Genomic DNA, 11,135 nt, shown 5'->3' with positions numbered 1-11,135 from the left:
GGGGCGGGGTACCGAAGGGGGACGGAGGGGGCACTATTGATAGCATGGGCTATGCCCGCAAGCGCACCAAAATCGTTTGACTTCTGGCTCAAACAAATTAAGCACTAGGTGTGAATCCCCCACAGTTGGTGCGGGCGTTTGTAACATCTGACTCTGAGTGCCGGCCCTGGGAGATGTGCTGTCTCCACTGTGGTTGGAGAAATGTAGGCCTATTACGTGTCTGATAAGGGTGCAGTGCACTGATTTAGGTAGTGGGGGGCCTTGTTTCAGGGGTAGGGCTCCTGCTGTTACCTGTGCTTTCACTTCACCAGGAAGCCATGAAGCTTCTGTCAGTGGCGGGAGAATCGTTCAGTGCTCCCAGCCACACAGGGGCGGACACAGGAGCTGAATGCAGTCCTTGAAAAGGTTCTTTTTAACACTGAGTGAATAGTCCAGCCTAGTGAGGCGATGCCCTTCAGGCTCTGCGCCCCAAGTGCTCTGGCTGCAGAATACCCAGAAATGGTATCTTTCTCTCAAGAACTGGAATTCAAGAGGCCAACGAGTAGCCATCTTAGATGGTATGTTGTCACAGATCAGGCGCGCAACACCCATTGGACTCAAAGGGCTTCAGCCCCCCCCCCCCCCCCCCGTCGTGTGTGGCAGCCCGGGATGAGACAGCTTCCCGGCGCGAACACAGCCGCACCCGAGCACTTCACAGGTCTTTAAAAGACCATTTGCATGTTAATGAGGCCTCGCTGTTGTTTCACCCCTTCTAGAGCCCCTGCAGCTCCACTCTGCCTATTGCTTAAAGTTCAGCCCCCCCCCCCCGAAATTTTTGCTCAGCCCCCCCCGAAATTAGGCTTTAGTTGCGCCTCTGTCACAGATATCAAACCACTCTTCAAACTATCTCTGTTCAGATAAAGGTAGCGTGAATCAAATGTCTGTGTAGTGAAAAGACCATGCAGTATAAAAAACAAGGCATTAAGACTGCAGAGCAACAAACCATTCAGTCATATGGAAGCGAGGATAAGTGGCGGCGGGGTTGGGGCCTCCTGTTGGGAGCTGCTATCTTTTCTGCTCTACTCTGCACACCCGTGGGCCCCAGCTTCTCTCCAGACCAGAGGCTAGTCTGTGAGATTTGCAGAGTCCAGAGTACCACCAGCTCCCATGCTCAGAACCATTGCCAGCATCCATCTTGTGACCGTCCCAGATGGGTCCCACATACCAGGACCCGGGCCGGGGAACGCAATTTGGCACCTGGGGACACTTTTCCAGCATTGGTGGGATTCGCACCCTGGTCCCGTGAGGGCCTTTGGCGCCGGGGGTACGGGACTTGCCTTTGAGCTATGGCTCCTATCGTCTGATGCGCAAACCTATTTTCTAGAATTCTGTTTCTTTGTGAACAGAACCGTGGGTTTCTTACAATAGCATTTTGTTTACTGCATATTATAGCAATTCTGCCGTTAAGGGTATCGTTGCCCACAAACTAGACCTGGCGTGCCGGATGCTGGGCTGAAAAAAGAATTCGTTTTCTGAACAAGGGCACGCAAATTAAAAAACTATTAGCAGGATGGCCCCCCCCTCCTTGACGGCGGGCTTTTGTTGATAAACGATGCAACACTTCTGCAGTCACATCATATGCAGTCTGCAATCTACTTGGTACACGTGCTTTGCAGCAGGCATATTAGCCCTCTGCACTACCTTCACCTAAGTCAAATCCCGGGTTTACAAAGCACTGTTCTCTCGCCAAGAAGAGAATTAATCACACGATTTTTCTGGTCAATTATGTGAGGCCGGGTAATTGCCGGCGGGAAGAAACGCTGAGAAACACTGCAGCAGGTGCTGAAAAAGCTGAAACTTTCAAACACGGCGCCTTTAGGGTGCCAGCACCCGGTGGTATAGCGGTGGTATAGCAGTGACGAATAGCGGTCAGGAATGCTTTGTCAAAGGCTATCAAGCATAGGAGTAAATCCGCGTATAGGAAAGGACACATAGGCCAAGGGACGGAAAGGGTAGAAGTCACAGGTCATTCAGACCGGTAGGCAGTATAGTTTAAGAGGGCTCAGGGTGGAGAAGCACGCACGCAGAGGCGGAAAAGAAACAGCATAGGCGGGAGCTTTTCTTTAAAGATAAGAATCGATCTATAGCCAAAATAAACCCTGTTGCAACATTAAGGGTTTGCTATAATAAGGTAAATATGGCGGGGGTCATGCAGTTCGGGGAAGAAAATTAATAGCTCGCTATGCCACATGGGGACTTTAAGGTTAAATCGCAAGTAACGAAAGGATGTATCTTTCGAAAGCAGTAATCTGCGGATCCGTTTACATCATACACAGTCTGTAATGTACTGGGTAAACGCGCTTTGCAGCAGGCATATTAACCCGCTGCGCAGTTAGCCCAGTAAGCTAAAGTGAGGAGGGCTGGGCACCACGCACGGACGCACGGGGAGGCAAGCATGTGTCACAAACAGAGGGTGACGCAGTCAGGAGCGGAGGGCCCGTAACTTGGATAATCATAGAAACCGCTTCCACAATGTTTACGAGGAGACAACCAGAGCCGGGGCGGTGAATAATCTGCTTCAGCCGAGCCTCAGTCGGGGACACGCCTGTGAAACTAATTTGGGTACATTGGGGACAAACATTCCCAAGCAGAGGCAAGTCTAGTGGCGCCGTGCATGGGGATTGAAAACTAAAGACGGGGTCTCGCTGTGACAGGCTAGCGCCCAGAAACAAGAGTCTTTATGGCGGCATTATGCCGCAAGGTGCCCACCCGGTTGGGCCCCACCGGAGGGGCAAGGCCAATCCAATCCATCCACCGCCAGCAGTTAGACAGCGGGGTTCAACGGTTGGCTCGCTTAACAAGGTCAGCGTTAAAGCACCTGGTTGTGAAGCTTGACAACAAATTCGATGCTGGTTTGTCTTGTCGAAAAGGCACGCAGATGCAGACAAAAGGTGTTGCTTCAGCTTCTGTTCTGCACTCTTTGAAACGTTGACTTTGTAAACGTTCATTCACTGCTTTCAATAAAAGCAAAAATAACAAGCACTGTAAAATCCACAGGTAGGTTATGTGAACAAGATTTCTCTTCCAGTATTGAGAATAAGACCCAGGCCTCACAACTTTATGGAATGTTCATTACCCGGTGTTACGAAAGACGCGGCCTTTCTCTCCAAGTAAGCCTGAATGAGTGTAAATTTAAAGAAGCGTGTTCCTGCCAGCCGCGGTCCGTGCAGGTAACAGTGGTGGGCAGTGGGGCAGTGGAAGGGGGCATTTGGAGGGACGATGCAGAGGGAAAATGAATTATTTAATTTTCCCTCTGCATCGTCCCTCGAAATCCCCCCACTGCCCACCGCTGTTACCTGCACGGTTCCTGCCCCTGTAAAATAGCATTTTCGGCACTAAAAACAAAATAAACTACTTTTGCTGTCAAGTGATTAGCAATTTCAGATAAATGGTTGTGCTCGTCTCTCTCTCTCTACCTACGCTTTTGGGGCAAGCCCGCATTAAGATTTTCAACTCACAGAAACACGCGGATAACTTTAATTTGTGTTGCACACAAAATTGTATTTTTTTAATATATATGTTCTGCTTGTCTCTCTAATAGAAGAACTGCTGTCAACAACCTAATCTATCACATAATCTCAGTCAAATTAAGACCTCAACTAGTTATTTTTTTATCAATTATCACCCCTGTGTAACACCGCACATGCGACATAATATATGGTCACACTCACACATAAAACACCTATACTTATTTATATGACGAATACACCTAGAAGCTATTTATGTACACCATCGGGCATACGTGTGCTTATCTACTGACATCCCCCATAGTCGTATAGGTTTGCTACGGATTTCTCTTGGTGTTTAGAATAGTGCGTCGCACATGTTTGTAGTCAATCGTCCCTCATCTTTGGTTTGGGGTGTGAGTTTTTAGCTCATAGTGCCTTAGTTTAGCGCTACGCAAAGAGATGTCAACAATATGTACGTAGGAACAAAGGACTAAAATGAATGTCATTTTAGGAGCATGTGACCATATGACCTTGCAGGATAGGGCCTCCAGGCGAGGGCAGACAGGAGGTTATTCAACTTCTGAAGTAGGCTGGGGCACGGGCACCACACCCTCCTCATAGCAGGCCGGAATGTGCCTGGGACTGGGCACGTGGAGGGTATAAGAGGAGGGACAGTGAGCAGGAGAGGAGATATCAGTGACAGAGGTGCTAGGACAGGCATAATTCTCTGGCACGGGCACACAACCTCCAAGAGGCAGGGCACTGACTGTACCCAGCGAAACACTGGCACTGCATTACTAACACTGAGGGGCCCAGCTGATATGTGTCCACCAGCACTGGTGACAGGGGCGACAAGGAGCTAGGAGACACAAAGGGTGAAGGATGTGAGGTAGGGGCGCAGGGGCTCTGGGATATCAATTAATGGATGCTGGCATCAGGCGCATAACATTATGTTTGAGGCATATGAGCTGTAGATCGTATACTTGTGCATAGATTGCCATCTGGTGTTGGGCTCGGATGTTTGCACTTTGTTTTTGTCTTGGAAGAAGTCTTTTGTAGTCATGAGGTGGGTGACTCCTCCTTACGATTATAGTGCGCATGGGTATCGACTCCATCTCCAGATTGTTTTTTTCCGCCATTGGGTTCGGATGTGATTTGCTGCAGGTCGGTGTCGGTTTCGAAACCCCCTTCGACGTGCAATCCCTCTACACTCTACAGTATTGTCTCGATCGTGTATCCCTTTCGACGTGCATCTTTAAAAACAAACTCCTAAACTGAGAAAAATACTAACTTTAAGACTTTCGGTATTCACAGAAGGCATTTAGGAGTCCTAAAGTTAGGAGTCCTAATTTTACTACTCCTAAACTGAGAAAAATCCTACCTTGAAGACTTTCGGTATTCACAGAAGACATTTAGGAGTCCTAAAGTTAGGACTCCTAACTTCTGTGAATACCGAAATGAGTAAGTGCCTTCTGTGAAAACCAAAATGAGTAAGTGCCTTCTGTGAATACCAAAATGGTAGTAAGTTTAGGATTTTGTCTTAAGTTAGTTCTGTGAATCGAGCCCTAAGGGATTGCAAGGTGGATTGTTAAATGCATCCAAATATGCTGTGCTAAAACCAAATGCACCTTAACCATTCCCCCTAGAGCTCACTCCAGACGTAAACTAGGGGCATCCATGGCATTCTTAGGGAACATTCCCATAGATGACATCTGCAAAGCAGCAACTTGGTCTACACCACACACGTTCACAAAACACTATTGTGTAGACGTGCAAGCAAAACAACAAGCTACTGTGGGCCAGGCTGTATTAAGAACACTTTTTCAAACCCCTGCAACAGATACAGGTAGCCACCGCTAAGGAGGTAACTGCTGTGTAGTCTATGCACAAGTATACGATCTACAGCTCATATACCTCGAACGGAAAATGCTACTTACCAGTATGCATCTGTTCTTGGCATGTAGAGCTGTAGATTTGTATATGCCCACCGGCCTCCCCGGATACCTCTATCTGTTCCAGTACTATCTTACTTAGATACATTACACATAGACATCCTTTTCTATGCCCATGCGCACTATCGTCCTAAGGAGGAGTCACCTACCTCGTGACTACAAAAGACTTCTTCCAAGACGAAAACAAAGTTCAAACATCCGAGTCAAACACCAGATGGAGATCTGTGCACAAGTGTACGAATCTACAGCTCTACATGCCAAAAACAGATGCATACTGGTAAGTAGCATTTTCCTTTTCTGCTGCAGGCATGCAGCCTTTCATGATGCTGCTGCTAACCTTGCACTTGTTTTCGATGAACCCATCATCTGCAGGTAAATTCTCAACAGAGGTGCCTGGTGTTTCATTAAACATAGATGCTGCCCACCGCCCCCGTCCTCCCTACATGCCCCTTTGTTGTCTGGCATCTTTGCTCTCTCTGCTCCAGTCTTCCAGCCTGATTGATCGATTCTTCCAGCCCGTCCTCTAGATCTTTCCGCCATCTCGTAGTCTGCTCCATGATGCTTCTTTAGTACCTTACTCTGCTGTTGCCTCAGCCTTACGGCCAGTCCCATGTCGACTCATGCCTTCTGTCTGTCCGATGACGTCTGTCAGTCTCAGCCTGTTATTTGAACCCATCCTCTGGTGGTTTCTCGGCCATCACTCTGCCCCCTCCACACCCCACACACCTCCCATCTCATTACTCCGACCTAGGTGTCTCGAAGTGTGACTTGTGCCTGGTGTCTCCTCAATCCTAGAGTCTGTGCCCTCTCCGCTCCTAACCTCGGGTCACTCAAACAGTTCCCTGGACCTTAAAAGCAGGGCAGTTTCAAGGCAATATGTTGTCATGGGCAAAATGCTGAAAATGCCCTCAATCCTCTTTTTTGACAAACATGTACCCCCTTCTGTGTTTTGAAGGACATAGAGTTACTGAACGTCAAATTATTCAAGCGTGAATGCATTTCAGCTAGTGTCATGAATTTGCAATCCATCCACTGAGCTACCTCAGCTGTACGCATTAGAGCTCCCGCAAACAACAGACACAACAGAGCCGTTGAGGACATCTAACAAAGCTCCTGCAGACACCCGGCCAACTTGGCCACGGTAACTACTTTAAGCCTCTGAACGCCCGCAAACAGAACCAGAGCTGCAGCAGACATCCAACGGAGCTCCTGCAGACATCTACGACCCACTGGAACTACTGCAAGCATCTGAGCTCCTGCAAACAGACAAAATAGAGCCACTATCTGCAGACATCCAACGGAGCTACTGTAAGCATCTGAACTCCCACAAACAGAATCAGAGCCATGGCAGACATCCATCGGAGCTGCGGCTGACACCCAACGAAGTTACTGGCACAATTAGCAGTGATTCTGCAGGTATCCAACGGAGGGAGGTACTACAGCAGCTCCTGGAAACGCCCACAAAGTTGTTGAAAACACACAGGGCTACTACTGACACTAAACTGAGCTGCAGCAGGCACACAACAATGCTCCTGCATATACTCAATCAGGCTACTGGAGGTATCTAGGGGCAGATTTACAAGAATGTGATGCATCTGTAAAGATGCGTCACTTTCCCTGCGCCAACATTAGAAACCCTTGCGCGACTATGGATGTGCCATATTTACAATACAGAGCAACATGGCGCAAGGATTGACAGATGCGTCAGAAATTCTGACACATCTGTTGACGCGAAAGTCATGCTTTGTTGGAGTCGTGTCGCAACTCCAGCCATGCAGGGGGAGGCCTATTCTCACTGTGCTGCGTCACTCCTTACGTCTGCTTCTAGCAGGCATAAGAATTTGACACAGTGACGTCCTAGAAGTGGTGCAGTGAAATTTTGAGGATTTCACTGTGTCACTTCTACGAGACATTTTTGCATTGGAACGCCCACCCTGCATACATAATACCTGATACATGTATAATGTGATGCAGGGCTTTACAACGTGATGCATCTTCCTAGATGCGTCGTGTTGTAAATGGGCCGCATTTTTACGCTGCTGCTACCTCACAAAAAGTGACGCAACAGCGGCACAAAAATAGACGCAAGAGGCTTGTAAATCTGCCCCCTAGACTCCAGAAGAAACACAGCAACTGCAGGCACTTGTGGAGTTCTCGCCGGCACCCAACAGAGCTATCACGTAGCTCATCATGCAAATAGCGCTACTGATGTCAGTTAACCACCACATACCTCAGCTCTGATGGTGCATCAATGAGGGCATGATAATCGGGGACCCAGCAGTGTCCTGCAATCATATACCAAACTGCAACCGACAATGTATTTAGGTCAGATGTACGCCCCGCATTTAAAAACAAAGGGCCATATTAGCAACAACTTGCGATAATTATCGCAAACCGTTCTTAGCGCGATTTTTTTCATCGCCTCCTATCGTGGGATTCTATCGCGGAGATAATGCTGTATTACCAACGTTTATCTCCACGGCGATAAAAATCCAGCGATACCGGCAATCCCATCTTCAACGTGAGATTTCCAGCGATAAAAATCCTATCGCTAAGGAAAATCTCACTAATAGGCAGGTGGGGACTTAGCCATAATAGTCAATGGGAGGTGGATTCTATGGCTAAGTTGGATTTTACCAGGTGTAAAATCCTGGAGCTAATCGCGGTTAGCGCGCGGTTTTTTATTGCGCCGCAGAAATTGCTAATAGGCGATAGCTGTGGTAGCGACTGCTTTCAGTCTCTACCAGTTTGGGTACGCCCACTTTGCATGTCATTAGCGATAAATATCGCTGACATGCAAAGCGGGCCCCAAACCGGTCGCTATCGCCTGGAAGCTGTCGCTAACTGCTGTTAGCGACATCTTGGTAATTGGGCGATAAAAAAATTGCCGCTTTATCGGCAAAGAGTGCCGATAAAGCGGCGATCTGGCCCTTGCTAATATGCCCCAAAGTTCTTAGCACTACATCTTGGCTCAATTCCATCAAATGCTGATCAACCAAGCTGGCAATATAAAGGCCCGAAAGCATGCAGTCTTTGCGGAGCACTGAAGCAGGATCTAATTCATTTAATTTGAATCTGCCATAACCTAAAACCATGTTGCCTTTTGTTATTGTAACAACATTTTTATATAAGTGATATTCGCACCTGTAGAGCAGCAATATTAAAATGCCTTGATCCAAATGATCCACAGCTCAATTGTAACTTGGTGACATTTTTAACCCTGTATGAAAAATTAGTTAAGTCCAGTCCAAGTGGAGTTACAGAATAGCAACTTGGAGGGCACATACTTTACAATGGTCCTCTTCCAGTCCTGATTCATGTTTATGGTTTTACATTAATATGCTAAAAAGTCCAAGGATTTGAGACTATGCTTCACATAACAGACTATGTTGGCCTGATTTGTTTTGCATTTTGTCAACTTTTGTTGCACTTAAATGAGCTGTGTAACCAATGCACTGTGAATCAATTGATGTTTAAAAAAAAAATAGTTTTGTACAATTCTTTTAAATTGAGTAGAACTATCTACAGCACTATGTTATGGTTTTAACTAACTAAAACAATAAAGAATATTTGAATTTGAATCACTCCACACTTTTCCTGTCATCCCTGCTGCTGTTAATCAACCCAGGCCCACCCCCCACACTGACCGGTACCAAGCTGAGCACCTCACATCATAGAAATGGTGAGTCCATTTTCATAATGCATTTGTTATTGGTTTATTGCTGCACTGGCAGCAGGTGGGGCAACGCTCCTCCGCTCTAGAGGAGGAACCACCGCTGGGAGTAGGGTGGTGCTGCTGAAATTGCATTTACCAGTGGAGGAGGGCGTTCTAGCTGTGCCAGATTTTGAACTTTATTATTTGGAAGCACAGTTACAATATTTGGTTCAGTGGCGATTAGTGCTCTGGGATAAGGTGGGTCACCGCTAACGCGGCATGGAAGTCGTTTGAGGCTCGTTAGGGGTTGCAGTTCTGGCCTCTAACTTGCTCCCTTCTACTCTTGGCACTTCCTTTGCGACCCCTGGCCTCAGAGTGGGCAAAACCTTTGCCTCCTCTGAGACTCAAATGACATCCATGAAACGTGGATTACTATCCAAATATCTTTGACTAGCATCTTATTGAAACTTGTCCCTGCCTCCATGGTACATGACGCAAATGTGCTGATCAGGATGGATTGATATGTTTGAGTTCAGGCATTCAAAAATGAACATCCACTAGGGCTCCATACACAAGCGAGCTACCCTTGAAGGTCGTTCGGTTCTTGTGGTGCCTAGGGAGTTGGTCACACCTGCAGTGGTGGTCGGAGGTGGGACTCACTATCCTGGCTGATGTTCCTTTCTGGAGTTGAGAAAAACGTAAGACCTTCCAGTGGGTGTGGCACTGCGGAACCTCCCGAAAATGAGTGCCTCTGTTATTTATTCCGCATTACTGGTCGAATGAGGGCAATCTCGTTGCTTTATTGAAAGGGGCTCAGCCAGACTTGACAATGTAGCGGCAGCACTGGGAGGAGGGCTTAGGCTCACCATTTCTATATACAGCTTGAAGGGGAACGTTAGAGCTCACTCCCTAGGTGTCCAGAAATGCTTGCTTTACACTCATTCAGTTTTATTATTTGCAAAGGGCATATCTCACTACCTGAAGCCTACATGCCATGTTCCCTAGAGGGGTGTTGACATGCCCTCGGTCCTTTTCAACCATAACATTGTATTGGGCTACTGTGTTGCAAGTTATTTGCCAAGCTTTGGAAAGGATCTTTGAGTGTACTGCCCAATTGTGGTTGCTGGGCCTACATAACTGCAGCAGTGCCCGAAAGATGACAGACAGGTTTGTTTAAAAAAACAGAAAAGGCAGGTCCCGTGGGATTAGGGTCTCCGGGGCTGAAATTGCCCTGGGATGGGGGCCACATGTCCCGCCTTCCTTTATTTAAAAAACTCCGGGCCGAAATCAACCCAGGGAAGTGGGCCACACAGACCCTGTCCCCATTCATAACATCCCTGGTTCCAGGGGAGGGGGTCCCCAGGACCTAAATCGGCCCAGGGAAAGGTGGCTAAGCAGCTCCCATTCCCTTTGAAAGGAAAGAAAACTAAGCCTGGCAACTCGCCGGAAGTCCCACCCCTTTCTCCACTTCACAGCAAACTCGCCTCCTGGAGTGCTGCTGGTTGGGGATGAAGTACCCTTAGCTACTGAGGGTTCTTAGGGGCCAACAAGACCTCCTGTCATCAGTGATGTCACTGACCATGTCATGAGTGATGTAATATGTGAGGTCATAAGCAGTGCATTGCGGGATCGCGAGTTATAGTTAGCTCACTAACTATGGGGCATATCAACAGCAACCTGCGATAATTATCTCTAAGCGTACTTAGCGCTAGGATAATTATCGCCGGCTAGCGTGAATTTTTATCGCTGAGATAGCGTGCTATTAGCAACGCTTATCTCAATAGCGATAAAAATCCTCACGCTAACAGGCTAACGTGAGATTATCGCTGGAAACCCAGCGATAATCTCACGTTACCTTGTTGATAGGGACAGGCAAACTTAGCCATGATATCCTCCTTCCATAGGATATCATGGCTAAGTCTGAAAAATACCAGACGTAAAAAAGCAGCGTTAACCGCGGTTAGCGCTGCTTTTTTTGTCTCTAACAGGATTAGCGACATTCTTGATAATAGGAGAAATGTCGCTTAGCGACATTTCTCC

This window comes from Triturus cristatus, chromosome 3_1 (genome assembly GCF_964204655.1).
Source record: "Triturus cristatus chromosome 3_1, aTriCri1.1, whole genome shotgun sequence".
NCBI lineage: Eukaryota > Metazoa > Chordata > Amphibia > Caudata > Salamandridae > Triturus > Triturus cristatus.
Note: the sequence above shows the minus strand (reverse complement) of the source record.